Below are 25073 nucleotides of genomic sequence, written 5' to 3' on the forward strand. Positions count from 1 at the left end.
GGACATAGCAAAGTAACCAATTTTTCCCTATTACCAACACAATTGAGCTATTAGACTTACAAAAAAAATCTTTTTAAGAGAAGCATAAATGGCGTTCAAAAAATGAAACATTTTAATTAAAACAATTTTATCTTAATTTATTTTAGCACCATGCTTGCAATTGTGTTCCAACAGCATACACAGAATAATTTAATATCAAATAAGATATGAAAATATGCAAAATTCTGTAATTTCACAATTTTATTTATTTTATTTTAGGATTACATAATCTTTTTAAAATGAACTGTTTTTCCTCTTCAGGAAAGTGGCCACATTTGAGGGAACTACCATTTTCAGTAGCATTTTAGACCTCAGCACAGTGTGGAGTAAACCATTGCTCAGCTGATCCACATAAAAGCCTTTTCGCTTGTTTAGTTTTCAGCGGGGTCAAGCCACTGAATTAGCTCACAGTTTAAACAAACATTAATGTCAGCCCAAGGACAGGAAAGTGTGGCCAAGGAAGAAATGTACAGGAAAAACTCCAACAGTCCCACTTACACTGATGAAACTGAAGAGGGAATTTCACTTTAAATGCACAAATAAGGAATGCTAAGTATACAGAACTTTTTCCAGTTTACACAAAATAATGATTCAAAACCAAAAGGAAATCTAAACAAAAATGCTACACAAAACTGCATCTCAGAAACTCTGGAAATTCTCTTTCAGAGGGTTCTCTTTCCTAGACAGCATAGCCTACAATCAGTACTGTCATGCAGCAAAGGATGTAAGTTGCTGCATCACCCTCTGAAATGTCTCTCTGCCATGGGAACCACGTGCATTAGGAAATGCTACCCTCTATCGTTTGACTAGTCTGAACAGCTAATGTGTCCTTCAAAGGACCATTTTAAGAGCCTAACTTTGTTTTTCTTAGAAATTACTACAGAAATGAGTTAAAACCCCACAAACCTGAAAAGCTGATGTTCATTACTGCACAGCCAGACCCCAACCTTCTTTTTACTCATCAACTTAGTCCTTGGCTACAGCACTCCAATGGGCTCTGTGACTCTGGCTTCTCCCCCAGTTCCCTCTTCCAAAAGCAAGACAAGCCAGAGCCTGAAAAATAATTATTGCTTCAAATAATTGACATTTTTTCAGTTCTGCATTACAGTTTGAATTCTTTTTAATTCTTTTTTTTCCATTTTGTGTAAGTACTACTTTAAATTGTTACATGATCTTTTACCATTCCCCTGTTGTCTTTTCACTCCCATCCCTTTCCAAACTCTGCTAATTCAACTCTTGTTAAGGGCCCTTATTTTGAAGGTTTCTTATTTAAAAACTTCTCTAAAAAGCTAAAGCAGCAGGATCTGAAGACATAAGAACACTATTGCAGAAGAAACAGAAGGTGGTCTTTGAATTTAATTGTATTACGAAAAATTTCTTGAAGAGCACAAAAGGTGTGTCCTCCCCTAAGTAAAAAAAAAGGGAAAATAGGGGAGCAATAATTTTTCTGCCAAAGTCACTGCTTAAGAAAAGCTGCACAACTCACTTTATGAGTATTTAAATCATGCCAGCAGGATATTAGATTTAAAAGGAAATTTTTTTCCAGCTTATTCTACATTTTAACTGGGAAGTTCTACTTGGCTAACAGCAAATAGAATAAAACAAACACAAGTAAGAGGAAGATTGCCAGGACAGAGTCTGAAGGATAATACAGTCTGGGCAGCAAGTGGAAAACATAAGATAAATACCTTTGTACCTTTAAGTTAATTTTATGTTGACACCTCTAAATTTCTTTGAAAAGAAACTGACATTTGAAGTCCCCTAGAACTGTTTTGCCTTCTAACCTCTGTTTCTAGCTCTTGTGGGTAGAAAATGAGAATTTAGTGAATTTTAGAAACAACCTTTTAAGGATGATTTTATTAAGTACACTGCTCATGTGGAAACTTGAGGATGCCCACACTGACTTTTATGTACCACCACCTATCAACAAACAATGCTACAGGTCTGTTTTAATCACTGCTTAAGGATAAAAGTATTGTTATGTATTTTTGCTATTATTTCAGTTTCCCTCAAGGCAGCAGTGCAGCCAAAGCACATCAGAAGGCCCTTCTGACCTCGGTCAGAACAGAAGACATTGATGACATAATGCCATAATTTGTTTACTAACACCATAATGTAAAGTATGAAATACAGGTTGTCAGAAATATGAACAACACAGAGCTCACAATATTCCATCCTTGCCCTCTGGATGATTTCCAAGGCAGGAAGAGTAAACAGCCTTCTCCCAGCTTTCTTAGTTTCCACAGCTGAGAGTGTAGGATGTTTACAATACCTGTCACTCAGAGCTCTTGAAAACAGACCAAATGTCAGCAGACCCAGTACTGACTCCATCACTGACTGCTGGAAACATGCAGCTGTCAAGTAACAGGAGGAAAAACTCTGTATCCATGACTATTGTATGCCATATGAATCCAAATCAGTGTTGCATCCTTCGTGAACAAGTTGGAAGGTCTAAGAAAGAAGTTCAAAATAAAGCTGAGCTTCAGCAACTCCAGAGGAAAGCCAGTGTTATTGCCACCATGGTATTGTCAGGCTTACTGCCAGTTCACTCCAAAGTACTCCTGAATGTCTTGAAGCTGTGCCTGCAGAAAACAGAGAATTCACCATTTTAATGAGTGCATATAGATAACCTAAGAAACAAACAGAAAAGTGGTCTTTGCATTCCCACAAGTAAAAGTAATCATGTAATTTCCAAAGGACTTTAAGCTTTTAATACAATTTAAAAGCAATATCTGAAGTGCTGGCTCATAAGAGTGCCTACAATATCCAGCTTATTTTTAATTATCAGAAGAACGATGGTTCTGGGAGACCTTTTAAATACTGTGAAGAAAAGAATACTTTTAAAGACACAGCTTGGTAAATTGAAGAGTTTGATTACATAACATATGACTCTGAACAGCAGTCTGGGTAGGTTTGAGACTGTATGTTCCTCTAAGAAAAAGATTAAGTATTCAGTTTCCTTAAATGCATCACCTTTAAGGGGAAAAAACCCAAACAAAAACCCCAAACCAACCAACCAACCAAAAAAATCAACTGCATCACCTTTAAGGGGAAAAAACCCAAACAAAAACCCCCAAACCAACCAACCAAAAAGATCAACCACACAAAAAACCCCTGAACCCCAAAACCTAAACCTCAAAAACCCTGAACCAAAACCCAAAGAGAATCCAAACATAGACAAGAATGTTTCTCATGTAGAGCAAAAGCCAAAATCCTCAGAAAAAAAATCCATTTAAACAGGCTTTAGCATAACATAACAAATACTTTGGGACAAGATTATTGTTTCTACTTATACTGTTCTCACCATTATATGAACACCATTTACAGCACAGTATATTGCTTAGCATTCTGAAGAAACAGTTTATCTCTGGGCATTTGAACCAAAGTAATGCACAGTTTTCTTCTTTCTCATTACCTGCATATCATTCTAAAAATCAGGCCAGATATCTAAAAGTCCAGTCCCTGGAGGGAATCCCTTTGGTCAAGAATCAGAACTACAGCAGCAGGAGGGGAAAGAGGGGACTTCACCTTCTAGTCTACTGTAAAATAATATGGACTTCAAGGGCAAAGGTGGCAAAACTGAAAAGAATTAAAAGTTTTTCTTCTCAAGATGTCTGTGCTCAAAAAATCATCTCTCTGGTCAGTAGTTAAACAACTTGTGCTATTTCTGCACAAAGAAGATCCATTTCTCCTAAAACACTCCACCAATTTTCCATGGGGTCAACAGGTTGGAACACTGAGGCACACAACAGAAGAGGAAAATCCCTGTCTTTAATCAATCAGAGTGCCAGGGAACCCTGCAAGAAACAAAATAGCCTGGTGTTGGCTTGACAAGGAATCCAGCAGTAGAAATAAAAGCATAAAGTGCAGAAAGAAAATCATGGAGCTGCTCTTTCAGAGCAAGAAAAAGGAGTAAATCTCAGAACAACCAAGGTGTGAGCACATCTCGGGAGGTCACCTATTCCCAGACCTGCTGGAGGCAGGGCCAGCTTTGAAATCCCTCATGAACTGCTGCTAGAGACCTTACATTACTCATTCAAGCTTTTCCACTTAAGTATGATTTGCAGAATGCACTTCAGCACCTTTCAAAAGTCGAAATATTGTGGTAGTCTTTGACTGAATTTACCACAGCACTCTCAATCTTTGGCTGACAGGCATCTCATATTTCTATTGCTAACAGATCCTATTTTGATCCTCTAATGGCTATGATGAATTTTTTATATTACATGATCAATCATGGTATCATATTGATGTGCATCTTTTTTACTGTTGGTTAGAATTGCTATTTACTGTTACTTTTCCTGTACAATTCCAATTTTAGGGCTTAAAATCAGACAGTTGATTTGGACAATATTAACCTGTGCGACTCTAACATTAAAACAGTTTTTCCAAGTTTAATACATGAGAAATAATGAAAACAAAAAAATTACTCCTCTCCCAATAATCCAGTATGTCCCCAAAGACAAAAAACCACACCCAACTAGGTAAATTCAAAAGCATGGATATTGTAAAGTAAGTAGCAAGAAAAGCCCCCAAACTGTCTGCTTTGTTATTTCATACATCATGTGGTAGTTTTGGGTGCCAAGATAAGCAAATTACTCATTGATCACTTTACCAAATAGTCGCTACAGTCAGGACCACTCAATTATATCACTCAACAGCAAATGACCAGAAAACAAAGGAAAATGACCCTGTTTGTAAACAGGAAGAAAACTGTATCTAATTGTGAAATCTAACATCTTTACAGTCTTATCAGATGAGCTGCTTTCTGTGCCTTGCAGTCCTCTGAAGCAGCTGGTCTTTCTGCCACCTCTGCATCAGACACACCATCAAAACAGGAGAAAGTATGACTGAACACTGAGGGTATTGTGCCATTAGCAAAACTCACAAGGCACTATTTATATACTAAGCACTCTTACAACAGTTCAAAACGGTCTCCAAAACTTTCTTCAAAATCTATAATAATGCACGAGGGAAGGCTAATCTGCCTACAAAAAGGCTACCTGATCCACCTGCAGTGACCAACTTGAGGGGCAAAATACTTGTGCTGAATCTCCTCCCGAATACAGACAGTTGAAAAAGCAGCAGGCCCAGTGAGGACTGCAAGGTATTTAAGATTCTTCCTTCCTTGCCTGGTAGAGTTCTGGAGTAAAGACTGTGTGGTCTTAACATTTGGAGATACTCCCAAATTACCTCTTTCAGTGAACAACCACTCCTCTAAAAGCAGATAGTGACATCTATAGTACAACAGTCAGGTCAACTGGAAGTAAGAGTTGAGATTTGGACTTGGGAAGGAGCAGGCAAAAGTGCAGGCATCCTTCAGGCTTAGCTACAGTTTGGTGGATCCCCTTCATGTGTCTTCGTGCTTCTGTGGCAGCCACAAAACTTTCACTTCTGCTCTCCCCCTACACAAAGCAGCCTTTCCCTCAAAATTGCCAAGTTTACCTTCTCACCTGCCTGCTCCTGGAAGGGCACACAGCTTCAGTGAACAAGTTCTGGTCCAACTTTCTCCAAAAAACCCTGGCACAGTTCCAAGATTACTTCAAGCCCATGATGATGAACTCTGCTTTTAACTGGTCCTGAACATTCTGTGCTCAATTTTGGAAACACACATTTATGTATCTGTCTGTTGGGCAAGACCTAAAAATGGAGGTGAATTTCAGTGCTCCCCTTTAGCAACTGTATGTGCCTTCAGGTTCAAAGAAAGAAAACTATCTCATTCATTTTCTTCATGTATCCCATTATTTTCTTCATGAGCCTTGCTGCTCTTTGAAGGGAGGGTTAAAAAGATAGTTTCCTTTTTCATGTAAGTACTATAACACACATACAATAAAAAAATGAAATCAAAGTCAGTACATGTTTAAACTGGATTAAAGATGATTAGTTTAAAACATTTTAAACATTTTTTCCCCCGAGAGTCAGAAGAAAGAAAGTAGAATAAAAACAGCCACCACACAGAAGCCACAAAATATGGTGGAACAGACCAATATACAAAAGCAAGATTCTTCTAGACATCTTTGAATGAAAAACATTTTAAACACCATATAAATATATAAACTGCCACCAGATGTCAGTACAGCCTAGAGAATTACTAGTTCAACTCTCTGCTCCAGGATAATAAAGGTATTTATTTAAGATCTCCCACAACAGTCCAGGTACAGAAATCGAGCCCTACCACCAGTCCAGAATGGAAAGAGTCACACAAAACAGAAAGTCTCCCTTTCATACAGAGAAGCATCTCCTGGGGCCTGCCATATGATCTCATTTGTATGTGATCAACATGAAATAAAAACCAAACAGCAAAGCTGTAAGAATAGGCACAAGTTTCTACTTGTGCAGGACATGGAACCAACCTGATACTAAATAATCTCTCATTAAGGTTCAATACCTTCCTTCCTCATGCTTGTCAGACTCTCTAGCAATGGCATATGTCTTGGCCCCACACATTCCCATTCCCTCTGCTCCCAAATAGCTTTAGTCTCCTTAGATTATGCTGCAGAGTGTCAGGGAATATTTAGCAATGAGGTTGCTAAGCTAAATAAAGCTTTCCTGCAAAACAAGCGTTACCATATCTGTCCTTGTGCTACAGCAGAGGCTCCCTCCATCTTCTCCCCATCTCTGATTTTTGACAAGAGTTGCAATGAAAGTGTCTCCAGAGCATCCCAAGATGAGGTGATTTTGCTTCAAAACTTCTAACAGCAGCCTTTATCTCACTTCTTCATGCAAATAAATATCAAAATGCATGATTTTTTGATGGTAAAAATTAGTGGCATAAAAACATTTTTGCTGCTCCATGTCCAAATTCAGTTACCTTGGCTACTAAAGCTATTAACTCAGGAAATTTCACAGGCTACTTAAATAAAGAGCAGGACTTACTTTAGACCATTAGTGCACAAATTAAAAACAATCAAAAACTGAAAGAAGCCACTCCCCCATCCCCAACATACCCTATATTGTCTCGTTTCAGCAGTTTTCAGCTTTGCTAGTTTATAGATCAAGCTTTCTTGTCTTAACCACAATCAACAAGTCTGTCTTTGAAGCAAAAACATGTATTAAGAGAACACCAGAAATTGTAGAAATACAAGAAAAGAATTGTCAAGTGATTCAGAAACCCAACTTAAAAGTTTGGCTTGGCATAGAACCACTGGATGTTGGCAACACTTCATTTCCATTTTGTGTGAAATATGCAGGTAAGCAAAGCAACACATATTGACCTATGAACATTTACATTAGGGAAACTTTGCAATTCATTTCTTAGGTATAAGAGCAATGTAAGCAATCATGTTTATAATTTTAACAGTGGCACTGCACAGTCTTAGAAAAATATCTTATTTTCTTACCAGATGCAATCAACTCAGTGCATGTATATTTTTAAGTCCAATGTAAAGAACTTAAAAAATTACATAATTAAAATAAATCTGATGAGTTAAAAACTGTGAACAGAAAATTAACACTTTAGGCAGATGGCTAGGAAAAGAATTTACAGAAATATCTCTTGTGTCATTTTAGCACAGCTCTGAGGTTTCAGTTTTAAACCAACCACACTCTTGTATCTCCTTTGCATGATTTCATATCTCAGGCTGAATAAAATTGGAAGAGCAATCGAAGTACCGACACATAGAGGCTTTTTTGAGCGTTTACGTTTTTTTAACATAGACAGCTGGATAACTTGGGATATTCATATAAAAAAAGAAATAAAAGGCAGAGAGGCAGACATCATTCTGAGTGATTCACCTCATAAAAATTTGAAGGGGATATGGAGGCCAACCTACCTATAAGCTGAGCAGCAGCAAATGCAAAAACAGAAGCTGAAGTACAACTACTTCACAGGAAACCCCCAAACCAAAGGAAGAGCATCTCTAATTTCATACCTGAACTAAGCCCTGGAATCTCCCTTCAATTCAGGTAAGCTCCAGTGTCATAAGTTTCTCTTGGAGGAGTCTAATCATAGACTCAAGAGGGAAGCCAAGGTTTGTTGCAAACCAGACTACTGCTTAATTAAACATAAAAATTACAAGCATGTTTCACCTTGCTTTTGAGTTTCAGCAGGAAACCTCTCACAATTCCTATTTTGTTCCATACAACTGTGGGTCTTTGTCAGGTTAAAAAAAAGGTAATTTATGTGCACTCTCTAAATTGGAATTTTTAATTCATGAGTCTTGGCTCTAATTGTAACAAAGACCCTCGAGGCTCATAGTTTCTCTGTGTTAACTTCTCTCCCTCAAATTCTCTACAGGTAAACACTTGTTTCTACAAAAGCTCTTCTGCAAGTCATTTCCCCCCACTAAAAACACGCAAAAACCAAACCCAAGTGACTCAAGTTTTACACGTGCCACTTGTTCAGTCTGAATTTGCTATGTCCAGGCAGTAAGTACTGTTCCAGTCCCTCTCTACTTAGGAAATCTCAAGAAGATTACCAGCATCAAAAGTACATGACTCAAACAGCCAGTTTGCACACCATGCCACAATAATAGAATAGGTGGCTCCTTTTCTCTGGGAAATCTAACTTGAAAATAAAAGGTTTAAGAAGGTAAGAAGCATTTCAGCTTCTCTAGGAGCAAAGATGCACTTAAAAGTCCCTGAAGAGTTTACATCAGCAACAAAATTTGAGAAGAAATAAGCTTACAGTTAGTTATGATTTCACACAACCTAATTTCCTAAAATCTTTAAAAGTTCCCCCTTGAGCGTCAAAGGGGTTTTTGCATCCTCCTCCATACTACCTGAACTATGTTCTTCTACTATTTCCTCTACACCCACCATGCATTTAGCTCCACTGCTGAATCAACTGCAGCAAATGGCATTCAAGCTGTGGGACTCTGACAGAGACTGGCATTTCAATAGTTACATGGCAGTATTGGATGACTGTGCAAATGGAAAACAGTGGGTGCATCTTTCTTCCTCTATGGAAAAATTTCTAGATAAAGATGTTTTTAATAAAGGATAATTGCCAGCCTGAAACACTGTCATTTTTATATGGACAAGTAGGAATGAGGTTTGGCACAATGATTGAAAGACTTGTACATTCAGTTTTTCTTATTGCTGTTGGTTTAGAGTTCTATTAAATTCACAAAAAAGAATTAAGCAATGCAGAAAGCATTTCCTACTGCTAATAGCTTATGGTACTATAACCATGTTAAAATAATTTTGTTGGTTCATTTGTTTTTAATGACAACTCTTTTTCAAGGATTTATAAATAAGTTTAATGGAAAAGTATGCATTATTAGTGAATTTTCAGCCTTGAGCTAATATCCTCAACTTAGATCCCTCAATTCTTCACTAAATAGTCAGAATTTCATTTCCTCTCTAAGCACAGTAGTTGCCTTAAGTTTCACTTTCCTATTTCCATCCTAGATCTTCAAGTTAACTCAACTAACGATATTCTTGCAAAGTCCAAAGATATTTGTACTATTCCATCCCTGTGTATTTTCAGTTGTTGATCATGTTGTCTGTGACAGTCCAGAACCAGCTTTTATTCTGCTACCCAACTCCTTCCTTCCCTATCAGAACATTTGTTTTTAAAGAGCATATCCTTAAAAGCATTTCTGGACATTCAATCTCTGGGTGGTCTACTTTGCAATTAAAAAACCCCTGCCCCCTCTGTGAACATGGTCCAGAAAATGGCCTCTACTCCAAACTGTGTCCAATAGCACACATGAAATCTTTTTTTGTCTCTCCATCACTTCAAGAAAAACATCTGCCAACTCAAACACATCATCAATACTTGCAACTCCAGAGACCCAATCAAACACCTAGTTTTGCAGATTCTTTATGCATAAAATCTAAATTGCAGTCCTTTTGACTGATCCTTTTATTTCCATCCCATCCAGTGACTCTTCCACATCTGCTTTTACACAACACTCCCCAGTAAAGGAAAGGCAAAAATCTTGCTGTGACTGGAATACATTCAGAAAACTACTGCCAGAAAGAATACTCTAAGAGTCAACCCTTTACCTCCTCTTAGGGCTACCTGCCCCTTCTCAGTTGAATCAAACAGCAGCTACTGTCATGGTCTACCTATCAAGGCCTGCAATCATCTTTGTCCTTAGTGAGACATCTTTACCTCCAGTATCACAGCAGGTCAGACTCTGCCCCCCATGTTACAGTTTCTATTAAGCCTCATTTGTGCTTTCTCCTGCCTCGTGTTTTAAGAGGCACGTAATTTCCAGCTCCACAGCCTCCCTCACAGTCCTCCTCTTCCCACTGCCTACACTGAAAGACTTAAGAAACAAACTGGTGTTATGGGTTACCAGCCCCACCAGCGCTGCCCTGCCCCACACTACACCCATTCAAGGGTTGGTTAATCCACCACATTGCAACTCAGAACTCTGCCAGGGATTTCACAGAAACCATGGTGCTCAGCACCACAACATGCTGCAGTCACACTGAACAGCTGACTGACAACTCACCAAGTCATTTAACCCACTTTAGGCTTAGGCTGACAAATTAGCAACACCAAATTAAAATTTGAGAGCATTACTTTTTTCAGCAATAAATTCACCACTTGACCATAAAGACTGTAAAAAACCTCACCTGAACATACTTTCTTTTCTCCTAAATAGGCAGCAAACTTAAAACTTCTTTATTAGTATTTCAGTGAGGCTCATCACTACAGTATGTGAGCAACCGAAGCAGATCGAGTTGCTCATCTGTATTAAACAACAGTTGCTGCTGGTTGAAAACAAGCAGGGCTTCAGTTTTACAGAAACTCAGCTGAGGTTTCTGTTTGGCAAAGACCATGTATTTGAAACAAGGCATGGATCCAGATCCCATTTGATATGGCTCTTCCTGATGCATAGATTTCAGGTAAATTCAATAGCTCCTCTCTCTCCCCTCCACATAACAAAAAGCTTTTCTCTCTGTGTGCTAACAGGATTATGTGTCACATTTAAATTTTATCAAACTCCACTTTATTTTCTCACCCCTTCCCTGAATTAGCAGATTACTGCTGAAGCAGGCAATGAACACGCAGCTTCTCCCACTCGTTAACATCACGGACACGCTGTGGCCCGGATCCAAGCCCTGTTTTCCTGCAGAGGATAAAGCTGCTGTGGATGTGAACAATCTCCAGCAAAAGCTTAACACATCGTCCCATTTCCTCTGTTGGAAGGGAGTCTCCCAACTCATGCTCTGAACAAACAGAGTCCTGGAGCCAGTCCATGGACAGTGTTTACAGAAACAGCAGTGTCACTGATAGGAGAGATTCGGATACTTTGGAACAAAAATAGTCTGAAGGAAAAAAGAAGCAGCAGTATTTTTTTTCTCCCATGAAAAAGTAGTAAATTAAGCATTAGTCAAACGCTGATACAGTTTTTTAACTATTTTATATGGAGGCTTCCTTAAAAAGCACATCTACTTTACTGTGGTTAAAGTAAATCTTATGCTGAATAAAGGAACTGAAAGGTACCAATTTAGCAACAGTTCTGTATTTCCATCCCCACCTCTCCTCTTGCTGCCTAACTTACACACCTACAAATGAGGGCCCAAGTAGTGCCAATGTAAAACAAAACCCCATATTTTTGTTGTGGGATTTCATTTTTTAAACCCACTGAAAAACTTCAGACTGCCCAAACTTTGTGAAAGTATAAAGGCAGGGTAGCTGAAGTATTTACAAAGGTTCTGCACCATCTGTAATTCTTCATACATGCACTTTGACAACCTGATTTAATTAGTATCAACCTTGCACCACTTAGCACGTTGCTAAGTATTAGTCTATTTTTATTTTATTTATTTTAAGGAAGTGGAACAATACAGTGATCATCAAAATAGTACATCAAAATAGTACACCCTGTACCCTGTACTTAAACAAATAAATACAGAAAATTATAATCCAGGGGTAGGATACATAAATATAAACTCTCAGTTTCACAAAGTTCATGAGAATTATAACTTTTGGAAAACCCAGTCCGTCTGGTAATTGAAGTGGTTTCAATCTCACAGTTAGTAACACATGAGTGGAGCAGAAAGCTGCTCTCAAGCATGCAATTTTGCCTATGAATCAAACCTGTAACATCATATGGTCAATGTATAAGAGAAGGCAAGTGGGTATAAAAGAAAAACACATTATTTTCTTGCTTCTACCTCACTTCCTGTCTACAACCTGCCTGATGACTATGACAGACACAACTGGTGGGAAGCAAGGGGCAAAGAAGCATCAGAGACAACATGAATATCCAGGCTCCATCCAAGAAGCAGGAAGGAAGATACTCAAGGGTCAGCAGCAGAAGATAAGGGCAGAGACAGGCTCCAGCATGACACTTTTCCTAAGTAAATGGCTTGGCAATAAAAATAGTATTTTTAAGTGTCCATGCCTCCTCCCACACTGAAGCTGCTACATGTCATCCTGTTGCCCTGTTCAGGGCTGAGAATCATTGTGCTAACATGGAATGGTGCTACTCACCTCCAGAGCTTCTCTCTGTATAAAAATTAGCAGGCTACTTCTCATATGGACAGAGGCTTCATTTTCTTTCCCAAGACTTAAAACACTATGAAACTTTGGATACAGCATAGGAAAAAAGTAACACAAAATAAAATTTAGATAAATAAATCAAGCAAGCAAATGCCTACAGTTCTGCCTGTGCCCTTTCTGGCTTAAGATGAGGGCAGGCAGCTTTTTATTTCAGACAGACCCAGTATTAACTTCCTGACCAAGCTAAATGAAAGCCTGACAAGCATTAAAGGGAAAAGAAGGGGATGTAATCAGATTGGGTACTTCCTTTCTAGAGATATTTTTTACCAGCACTGCAATTCTATGACTCTTACTAAGGAAACTGATGTGTTAGGCAGAGTTCAGCAACAACCTCCATTCAATCTCCACTTCCACAGCTGGTTCGAGCATGGTGCTAACAACACCAAGGTTGTGGGTTCAATCCCTGCACAGGCCCCTTCTCTGAAGAGCTGGACTTGATGCTCCTTGTGGGTCCCTTCCAACTCAGAATATTCTGTGGCTCTCTGATTTATCCCTTCAGAATGATGTCCCATTTTACATCGCAGGTCTTTGAATTCTTTAGAAAGACAGAATGTTGACACAAATTTGCTACATTAGAATTTACTGCAACAACAGTAATTTCTCTACCCAGATCTGAAAGCATGAACCTTATTTTCTAAATTTTTACTCATATTGTTTAAAGTGGCTGAAGCCTTAAAATGAGAGCTGACACAAACCACAGTAAAACCCTATAATATATACTGGTCTCCAAGAATTACTTCATTCAAGGTATTTTAGTTACTTTTCTGGTCAGCTCAAAGAAACATTTGTCCTACCAGCTGATACTTCACTCATAGGAGAAGAAAAATGGTTCCACAAATCAATTCTAGCAAATTAGAGTATTAGCAACATAAGGCAAAATGCAAACAAATCAAAGTTATGATTTAAGTTATGACCTTTAAGTCAATACACCCAACAAAGTGTGGTCTGCCACCAGTTTAGAAAACTCTGCAGGAGTAACACTGACAAAGGTATGACTGAGTCACCCATGTCCTAAGACATTAGATAGTAAGTACCAGAAATTTGAGGGACTTAAAGTACCAACATCCTTCCTAGAAACATTTTAAATCTGTTTTAGGTATGATGAATGAGTACATGTACATAGTCAAAAGGAATTGTAGACAATAAGCAGTTCTGAACACAAGGAAACTGCATGCACCTCAAAGCGAGTACCCAGGAAAGGATATCTAAGCTTCTACCCCACTGTGTGAGCACCTTCGTGAACACCAAACATTAAGTTGGCAGTGGAAAAAAGCCACATGTATAACCACAGAAAGTAATAGACAGGTTTAGAACTGGGTCAAGCTGACACTATTGCAAGGAAGATTATTTCCATACCTTTATTTTATGCTTGCAGCTTTTTGTCTGTGTCTTAATGAGAAACAGTGACTCTTTCTTCCCCTCAACATATGTCAGCTTGGCCATATAAGGGCTAAACCAGTCTTACATCAGCAATATGGACAGAAGATCCAAATCATTCCAGAATAACACTGTTCTCATAAGCAGCAAATGCCTGAGGCAAAAATGTGTTAAGTTCCAAATTTTATTCAAACCCTGTATTGAAATGCTCATGTTCTCCTTTTCCTAAAGCCACCAAAATTTCATTCCATCTAACTAACATGTGGAAACCCTCTCATTCCATTTTACTAACACGTGAAAATCCTGCAAAACTTCCTTTAGAGGAGAAGCAATGCTCAGATTAGGAACTTGCATGTTATTTTTCAGAATGAATTCTCATCTCCTTTACAATCGGATTCTCAGCTCAGCACACTGACATGGAAGGAAGCGTAACAGAAAAATAAGATCTCTGAACAAAGCTGGTATCTGCAGTCAGTTCCTCCCTGGAATGAAACACTCAACCTTCCAGGACTGCACCAGATACATTCATATAAAATATCTTTGTGATAGAAACGAAAAATAGAACAACAAGGCTTCTTCATACAAGACATGAAATCCTTCTGTGTAGATAGTTGCTATGGTGCAGACTTAGGGGGAAAAAGAGGAGAGATCAGACTTCTTGTTTACAGGTTTCCAATATGCTCCACTTGATCCATTTTGAAATTGAAACCCTTCAGCTTCCTGTCTTTAGGCTGTCAGACGGCAGAGAACAAACACAGGGTTAGCAACTTTACAAAGCTCCCACATGTTCTGCACAGATCTAGAGAAAAACATCCACGTGGATTAGGTGACAGACAGTAGGGAAAATATAGTTTCAAAAAGAATAAAAGCCATGCTAAATCCTGAAAGACTTACTAAAAGGAAAAGAGACTTACTCTGGGAATGAAATGCCAGATTATCTTTGAGCACTGTCAACACTTCACCACAATGTAACACTGCACGGATCTATAAAAAGGAATATGCTCTTTCGACATTCTCAGGTGAAATCCTGATTCTTCTGAGAACTTCTTACACAGTTTTTATCCAAACAGGTACGCCTGTCTGTTTACAGATTCAAGAAGAATATGACAAAGACATTTAGAGTAGGACTCAACACTCAATAAGAGACCTAAACCATATAAAGACACAGCTTCCCCTACGGAGATTCAGCTTATCCTACAGCAGACACTTGGGGTTTATTCAGGTACCTACACAGGTATCTGCTGTCCGTTTAAATGCCCTGAGAGTTTCACCTCACTTTCAGTTGCCTTCAATGTAAACTATCAGCATTATGCAATTTTCACCAATGTTTAATGATCCTAATAGGCACTAGGTTTAGGTAGGTGACCAGAGGGCTAATATCCAGGCTCCACCAACTTTACCAAGGAAATTTTTACCAACTAGGAGGACAGAGAGCACAGACACTTGGTGCAAAAGTATAAATGTTCTTGACCATTCATGAACAGAATGCATCCTTTATTCTTTTGGCAGTTGGAAAGAATATAGCTATCACTTGTAGAATACTCTGGACTGTTCTTTATTGTGGTTTTGGTGCTATGTAGTTACGACTTTAGGGTCTCATCTTCTAAAGAAGCAGCCAAATGCAATTTCTTCCCTAGATCCCTTATTCAGGGAAATAGGGGAAATTAGTCTAGAACCCTTTTTGCCAAAACTAGAAAATTAGTCTAGAACCCTTTTTGCCAAAACCTTCTATAAAACCTGTCTGCATGAACTGCCTTAATCAGCTTTTTTTTAGTACGGTGCATAAAACCCACTTACACGGAACAGGTTAGTTCTCCCATTCAGTCAGTGACTAATCTGGTTCAGTCACATGCTGTGCTCTTACTGAATGTGCAGGGTGAGGGAGAAGTTACTACCTGATCTTACCTGATCCAGGATAATTCCAAGGTTCAGGAACTTAATGATGCAGTCTTCCTAAAAAAAGTACAAGTTCCCTGCATGGACGGAGATGTCTTTAAAGGCCTCCAGAGGGAGATGGTGCCCAATTTCTGGCATTTAAATTGCTTTGAACATCCATCTTAGGCATCATCACTGGACCCACCAGCACCCTGCTACAGCCTGAATATTCTATTCTGTCAGGTCAGGAATTCAAAACTCAAAAATAAATAGGAGAGGAAACAAGACCTGTGACAACTTTCAAATTCTATGGCAGTTTTCTTGCTCTCTTTAGACTGCAATTTATTCATCCCCTGCCCCAAATGCTATTGTTTGCCTTCAGCTATTTATCTTTCTTTACCTGGTACTGTTGAACAAACTGTAAAAATATTATTTTCCATATTGTTACATATGCCTAGAATGCTTAACTAATGCCCCAAACGGTTTACTGCCCATTGCTAGCAAACAGTTTAAACTGAAACAGCAGCATCTGATCTCTATTTGTGCTACCAGCACCACAATAAATCTGAAAGATAAAAAAAATACACTGCAGGGTAATGGCATAGACTTATTTTCATTATTTTTTGGTTTTTCAATCTCATTAATGATCATTAATCTCCTCACTGTTAACCCAGAAGCATTCTTGACTGTGTTCTGCCCATTGAAATCAGACCTTCATCAAGGCCAGGCTGGAACAGAACAGTTACTACCTTCTAAACACTGAAGAAAATATTGTCCCTTCACGTTTGCAGGCACAAGTGGTTCTGCTTTCCTTCCCATTCATTTAACAAGCCTCGTAATGTTTCTGCTAATGTAGCTATAACCTGGTTCTCACAGCTCAGAGATAAGGGAGACTGCAAGGAAATCACCAGGCACCCAGTGCTTCTATTGCTATATTCATTACATACAATCCACCCAATAGCAGGAATATTTAAGAGAGTCACAAGGTTCCCATGGAGAGAGAGCTGAGATTTTGTCACATTTTATTCCAAATCTACTGAAAACAGAAGATCTTTTGCCAAGGCAATTTTGGCAAGTATTTCCAGCATTATCCTGGCTTGCCAAACTGCATTTCGATTTTGCTGGACTTATTTACTCATTCAGTATGCTCAGAGAAATAGAAACATTTGTTGCTGTAAAGAATTTGGCTTACTTTGAAGACCTGGAACAACACTTAAAAGATGAATCACAGACTGACTGGCTCAGGAATTTGATGTATTAACCTCAGCTTACAGTGGTGTTGCATGTTGAAGTGTCAGAAGTAATCCATATGGGCTCAGCTACTTCAGGTCTGAGACCAGACAACTTTCTGAACTCTCAAACGACACTTTTTTAATGTGTTATTTTTATATAGCCAAGTTCTTGCCCCTTTCAAAAATACCATCCAACATGAGATGTAAGATGACCCTGAAGATCCACTTTCAGACTCAAACCAGCACAACTGTGTTTCATGACAAACCAGCATTCTTTGCTGACTGCATGGAGATAAATCCTGAAATTTGATTTTGAGAAGAGATCAAGCATTCAATCTCTCTCTCTCAAACACAAAGTTACAGCCCTTTAGGACACCTTTAGTTAAAGGCTGATCCCTCCCACAGTGTTGTCCCCATCCTCACTCCCCACAGGGCCGGTCAGCGCTCAGCTTCCCCTCTGTCAGTGAGGCAGGCTGGAATGCTTTTGATCACATGCATCAAGAGGTACACTGGTGACACAGTTTGCCTGCCAGAATCCTGCTCTACTGCTCCACTCAAAACATGGCGTGAAAATACTGAAGCATTTCAAAAACGTTATCTGCAGCACTTGTTTTCAAGGTTTTGTTACCATTTCTCCAGTGTTTATCCACTCCACATTTTCAGCTTTACTAGTTTGCTTTTTATCTTTTTTTTTTCCCCCCCTGAGCAAGACACTCCTCCTTCATGCATCCCTCCATTCCCTCATCTCCTGACACTACACACTACTTTGTCATAGACAACCAATATTCCCTTCCCTTTTCCAACACGGAAGCTGCATACTAGGTCATAATCATGGTCCAACTAACCTCAAAGCACACACTGCTCGAGAAAATACAAAATACTGCTCAGGCTTACATGGTGTCATTTTTCTACCTCCTCGCTGTTAGAATATAAATTCATCCTGACAGCATTGCATTTCATATAATTCTTTCTTTTGCCTTTTTAAAGCACATATTCTTAAAACTCCTTTAACCCAGTATTCAGTAGGAACCTATAATGCATTTTTAACAAACAGAAAAATCAAGTATAAACATAAGCTACACTTCTGGTTTCTAAATGTGTATACATATATATTTTGGTTGCATTCAAAGTGAACAGTACCAAATTGCTTCCTAAGATATACAAGTACACTACTCTATGACTCCTTCCCATCTTCATTGTACCTTTCCAATATTGATTCCACATGTAAGGTAACACGAGTACCTGTGGATTCCACTAGATAAACCAACAACAAAAGAATAAACCAAGAGAAGATACAGAATCAAAGCCTCTTCCCCAGGGAAACATATCACGCAGTGACAATTCTTCATTGATAGTTTTAAATCTGTTCACCAAATTATAATGCCTCAGATACATCACATCTAGACTTCTTACTATTTAAATTTTTTCTATCAGGATGTTTGGGTTGCCAAATCCAATATCTTGAAATACACCATAAATACTAATGTTTGTGTGAGGCTATCAATCTACCTGACTTAACATGAAATAAAATAAAAAGACAACATAATGAATGAGTTCCATTTCCCAGTATGATCTATTCACTCCACTTACCTACCTTGGGTCAAAGTTCTATTTCACAATTTCTGTCCAAAACCATGCCAAGCTGACAGTCTATAAGCAGTTCTACACTCTACTCACCCAGTTAAGCCCTGGCACAGTTTATAATAGATTATAACAGACTATTCTGAGTTGGAAGGGACCCACAAGGATCATCGAGTCCAACTCTTAAGTCAATGGCCCACACAGGGGGATTGAACCCATGACCTTGGCGTTATTACAACCAAGTTTTAACCAACTGAGCTAATCTCAGGGTTTAGTTTCCATGTGTAATTTGAAGTACTCTAGTTTTAGATTAGCAATCCACAGAGATTCCTATATTACTCCTCTCCCACTCCTTGATACCAGTTATTGGCATCTTCAAAACTATGTCCTATTTTAATAGCTGCTGTTAAACATCTTCCTGGCTCGCTAAAGTGGAGAGAAAGGCATTAACATTTCTGACTAAAATCCAGCTTTTTAACCACATACCTGACAAATCTATGGAATACTGTCTTTAGGCACTGCTCTATAATTTTGACTACTACCTGGTCATGAAATGACAACATTAAAATTACTTTTTGTTTCTAATAAAAATCTTTCTTTCTGTGACTGTCCAGCTGTCCTCTCTCCATCCATGTCATCTTCTTACTAATTTTAAACATTGCTTCATTATCTGCTAATTTATATTCATGGAATAAAAGCTAACAGACATCTATTTAGAGATTTCTTGTGCCAGCAGGAAGAGAAAGAATATTTTTAAGCCCCATTTCCACCTCTATTCTCGCACATTTTTATCTTTGCTATCTCCCTTGATTGTAGATTCTTCCACAAGTAGTAAGATTTTTGTAAGCCATTCAAAAGCATTACACTTTTCTGTTCATATTTCATCTTTCCCCTTGTGTTGTTCAAAAGCTTTCTACCTTTTGATTTTCTTTCTTTGAAATAAAAATATTGTATTCATCTGTCCACAAATGGGCTTCCTTAAGCCATGATACCCACACATGAGGTAGTTATCCTAGACTGACTTTGAAGCTAAAGGAGAAAAATTAGCAGGGCAACTGGGGACAACTCATCCCATTCCTAAATACATATCTAAAATAAATCATATAAAATTTTCCTGTAAAAGGGCCTCTCCTTTCTCATTAATATAAGTCTAAAACAGTCCAAATCAGACATATTAAACTCCAGCATATGTGTAGTAAGTTCAGTAATATGAATCATTATTATAGGTATTTCCTATCAACTTTCATGAACAGTTATGATCCCCACGGAGTATTCAAAGGTAATTATAACCACATAAACACACTGTGGGACAGAGAAATCACATTCCCAGTGGTTTTCCACCTTAAGACACCACCATATTTATTTTCAGAATGTTAATTTCTATTTGTTCCTTTGCGAAGAAGCTTAATTGTTCAGAAAATAAGTAAATAACCCTTTCTAAGGTACTTCACTGATTCACAGAGACCTGTCTTAATGTGACCCGCCAAATGGCTGCTATACCATTTCCAGAGCCACAGAGAGTTCAGAACTGTCCATCTGCAGGTTCACAGCCCTGGGCCTCATCTAACAAGCAGAATATATACAGCCATTTCAAATGGGTCTGACCTGTGTCTTGCAAGTATTTGTGAGGATGCTGCTGTACATGCAAGTTTCTCTAAGAAGAGCTGGAGGACAGAACATTGTGACAGTGTTGCAGAGCCCTGTGAGTGCTGCTTTATACTCCTTCCCCCCACTGCTCCTCGTTGGGTCTTGCCCTTGTCCTGAAAGTCTAGGACCTAAGCCAGTTTCTTTCTTTTCATTGCTTTCCATGCATTACATAGAAGCTCCAATTACTTGCTGGAGTGTCTCAAGAGACATCACTACTCATAAGAAAGACCAAAACCCTTTGCAGCAGGTACAACTGCAAGGAGATGTATGTATGCATGTATGGCCAGACATCACAAATGCAGATTTGGGAAGGGCTCTCCCCGCGTGGATGTGCCCTTCCAGCCTGCACAGTGGACTTTTTAGGTGAGGCACAGCGTGCGCAGAACTGGCCCCACCCTTTAAGTCCTAAGGTTCATCTGCCATGGCCGAGCGAGCTTGGACAGTGACAGTGAAGTCCTTGGGACTGTCACAGCACCCGATACTAACCAGGGCTGACCCTGCTGCGCATCCGAGATGTGACGGGATGGGATGGCAGGGAGGCATTGAACTGCCAGGGGACGGTCCCCACTGAGACTCAAACTCAGGACCTTGGGATTCAGAGTCCAGAGTGCTCTCCATTACACTGCAGGATTGCCCCAAAGGAGACAGTAAGTAAATGTGTCTCATGCATGCTTTCTACTATTCACCACTGCTTAGTTTAAGCTGTCAAAACCCCCTGTGTATGTTTTGAAAACATTTTGGGATGCTGCTGACAAATATTTACAGTTACAGAATTAATCACTGCTATGAATCCCAGAATCACATCAGATACACAGAGAGGCTTCAAGGCTTCATAGTTTTTGACAACCAAAAAAAAAGAAACTTCACAGCTCATTCTAGCCTCCATAAATTAAATTGCTGACACACTAAGATCCTTGCTCTAAAGGAACAGCAGCATTTGTACTTAAACAGACTAAGTATTCTGTTGCTTCATTTTTTTAAAACCACTGATTTTTGAGCAAGAGTTTCAGATGAGCACATACTACCCGGCATTAAAAGACAAAAAAGGAGGAGATGTCGGAGGAGACCCAGGGTTTATACTCTGGCAAAAATACTACAAGAGATGGATAGACGAGGACGCCGAAGCCCAGGAACCCGGCTCCCCGAATATGGAAGCTCTGCGAGAGATTTATAAGGACTCTAATGTTCACACCCTATATTGATGTTTCCCCAGTTTGAATGTTATACACCCCAATGTGTCTACCCTGGTTGTTTTTCCCTTGGTAGTTCCTTGTCCGGGTTCCCTCTTCCCACAAAACCCTCCGGGTCGCAGCCCCCTGTCCTGGCCCGACCCGGCCATAGGGGCGGTTGCCGGCGGGGCCGCCCATGAGGCGCTGCTGGAGCCCGGGCGGGGGCTGTCCCTGCCTCGAAGTGCCGGAAGCCCTACGGTAGACTTTCCCCGCCCATCTCATTCTCCCATTGGTCCTTTTGCCGCTCCTCCCCTCCCTCCTTCCCTTCGTTTGCATGTACCCAATGAACTGTGTTACTCCTCCCCGTCTCCGCCCCTCTTCCCCGCCTACATCCGGGGAATTCCCATGCTCTCCTCAAAAGCTAGCGCGCGGCAATAAACTTGGCTTTTCCTCGTGGACTCCTGGCAAGTGCGGGCTTGTTCCGTTCGGGACGGTCGCCGGGCCGGGGGCGGGAGGAGCCATCCCTCGCTTCTAAGGGGCCTGATCCTAGGGAGCCCTGCTTGTCGCTTTCCTAGCCTGGCTCCTGGAAGCGGAAACCTCTCCACCGTATCGGTGGCTATTTTTAATCCGCTGATAATATTCCATTAAATAATGTCATAAGTAAAGTACAGGCAGAATGCTTCAAACTAATTAAGAAATTCGAGAACACAAGGCTGGTTTACTCTGTTCAGCATGGATATCTAGGCAACAAGTGGAAAGCAACAAGCTATTTGCACAGCTTCCTTTGCCTCTTTTTCTTCCCTGACACAGGTATGTGCATGTGTATATACATATATCATCATCATCATCATCATCATCATCATCATCGTGGCTGGGCTTCACGAACGAAGATTTGGGAAGGGCTCTCCCCACGTGGCTGTGCCCTTCCATACTGCGCAGTGCATTTTTTAGGTGAGGCACAGCATGCGCAGAACTGGCCCCATCCTTTAACTCCTAAGGTCCATCTGCCACAGCCAAGCGAGCTTGGACAGTGACAGTGAAGTCCTCAGGACTAGAACCCACAGCCCCCAGTATTGCCAGAGGGCTCCCATTCAAGTACCAACCACGGCTGACCCTGCTCAGCTTCCGAGATCTGATGGGACCGGCCGTCAGGGTGGCATTTAACTGCCTATATACATATATACACACACAAATAAAAATGCAAGGCAACCTTGTATAGTGGCATTTCCTATTACTTCCAAGCATATATATGCATATAAAAATATATATAAATAACATGAAGGATATACAAGTTATTATGCAGAATGGCGAAAACTTTTCTGGAGAAAGTAAAACATTTTCATTGCTCTGCACAGAACAAAGCAGACAACTTCCCCAGAAATAGCAGCACTCATCAGAAAGACAACTATCAACTCTGCAAAGTCAACACTGCAAAACAAAAATGTTAAGCCTATTCTCAAAGTATACAGAAGGTGAGGAGGGCAAGAGGAAAAAAAAGTACTATAAACATTACTCTAAGAAGATCTCTTAACAGCCTATGGCCTTCAGTGGAGTGCACAAACTCTTTCCAAAGCTTTACTACAACAAAGTAGTTACGAAAGGTTGCTGACTGATTAGCCTTTTACTTGTGAGACCGATCAAAAAACGTTTGAAAAAGACCAAAAAAGTTCAGGTCAGTAACAGAGAACAGCATTACAGGACAATTGGATGTGGGAGCTGTGTCATACACAGGCTGTGATGGCCTTAAAGACAAAAGCAAGCAATTTAAGTTGCACAAAGTGAATAAGGATGAATCAAGGGAAGGCAAGGAGGTGAGTGACACGGTAAAAGCAAAGAGACTAGAGATCTCTGCACAGCATTCTGGAGAGCTAAAAGCAAATCCTCTGTCCTTAGACAAGGTGAGTAAAAAAATATGGAGTGCAATGAAGAGAACAGAACAGCTCAGAGCTCCTCTAGGGAGACGCTGAAGGACCAACTATTGATTGGAATACACTTGAATGCCCAGAAGAGACTGCAAACAACCTGCTCTGCGCAATATTCCTCTCTTCCACTGGTATCTTGCCTTGCTATAGGCAGACAGACTAATTTTCTACACTCTGCATTATGAAAAGAGGTATGTATTTAATCAAAGGGCACACACAGGAGGGGGGAAATAAAAATACATCAGCAACACAAGACGAAGTTACAGAAAGTATTTCCAATTTACTCACAAGAAAAATCAAGTGCCTTTGACAGGAAGCCTGAATTGGAGCAAAATTCTGGCTATCCATATTAAACTAAGAGATGTATTGTTAAATAAAAGCGGCTACATTCACATCCACAGCTAAAGAGATGCCTCAAGCTGTAATTTGGCAAAACACTATGTCACTTCATGGCACGTGGCTTCCTTCTTCCTTTGTTCATTTATTTGTTTCATAATAACTACTTGAAGCTTCAAAAAAACCCACCCCAAAACAGCCTGCATACATCAGTAGGGGGAAAAAAAAGGAGTGATTTCATGAATCTTGGTTTATAAATAACTGCTTAAAGGTAGGAAAATTATATGTCTAATTCAACTCAGAAGAATTATCCTTTCCAATTCAGATATGTTTTAGGAGATACAGGTTTAGTTCATCACCTTTTACTTGGTTTTTAAACAAGCACATTGTTTAATTCCTATTTCACATAAAATTAACAAAAAAAACTTCCCAAGAAACACAGCTATTACACAGCACCACTTTTCAAGCAGAGTTAAGGCATATATCTGAACAATACATGTTTTTGAGTCTTGCTTGAGCAGGAACAGTAGCTCAGCACTGAAACCTTCCCATTCACATCATAAACTGTATTCTTCTCATAACAAGTGCATACATAGGCAGAGGGATAGTGCCTTTTCCAACAGCTGCCCCACCATTTTAAAGATGATTTCCATAAACAGCATACACACATAAGTAGTGCAGGTCCACCTTCCTCTTTTCCTTCCTTCCTGGCCTGCAAAAAGAACTTCTGCAGAGTAAAAATCAACACCCCTCAGACAAGAACTGCTCTTCCCTTTCAAACAGGGCTGGGGAGCAAAGCAGCGCTTCTGTGAGATCATATTTAAGAAGGAAAAAACATTATTGTGCTGAAGTAATTTGGCTCAGAGAAGAGAGGAGTGAGAATACGTGAGAGGAACATCTATGTAGACACCAAGGTCAGTGGAGGAGGAGAGGGAGGAGGTGCTCTGGGTGCCAGAGTGGAGATTCCCCTACAGCTTATGGGTGTGCAGAGATCCATCCAGCTGAACGAAGCCTGTGGAAGAGACCAACACTGGACCAGGTGGATGCCCAAAAGACATTGTGATCCCATTGGAAGCCTGTGCCGGAGCAGGGTCCTGGCAGGGACCTGTGGCCCCATGGAGAGAGAAGCCCACATTTACAGTAGGTTTTCCTGGCAGGACTTGTGACCCTGGTGGGGACCTACGCTGGAACAGGCTGTTCTTGAAGGACAGCAACCTGTGGAAAGGGACACATGCTGGAGCAGTTGTGAAGGACTGTGCAGCCTGTGGGAAGGCCTCATGCTGGAGAATTTCATGGAGAACTATCTCCTGTGGGAGGGACCCCACAGTGGAGCAGGTGAAGGACTCCTCTTCCTGAGCAGCAGCAGCAGGAACAACCTGCAATGAACTGACCATAATGCCCATTCCCCATCTCCCCTCAGTGCTGGCAG

The 25073-nt window shown here is 39.9% G+C and overlaps 1 long non-coding RNA gene across 1 annotated transcript in view; it reads right to left on the reverse strand.

Moving 5' to 3' along the window:
- Nucleotides 1-222: 222 nt before the first annotated feature.
- The window catches only part of LOC139668717 (uncharacterized), a 38383-nt gene continuing 13532 nt past the window's right edge, over nucleotides 223-25073 (reverse strand). The window contains exon 3 of the long non-coding RNA XR_011697115.1: nucleotides 223-2621. This is a non-coding gene — a long non-coding RNA (uncharacterized lncRNA). The remainder of the gene's footprint in view (nucleotides 2622-25073) is intronic.

The sequence above is a fragment of the Pithys albifrons genome, chromosome 2, assembly GCF_047495875.1.
Source record: "Pithys albifrons albifrons isolate INPA30051 chromosome 2, PitAlb_v1, whole genome shotgun sequence".
NCBI lineage: Eukaryota > Metazoa > Chordata > Aves > Passeriformes > Thamnophilidae > Pithys > Pithys albifrons.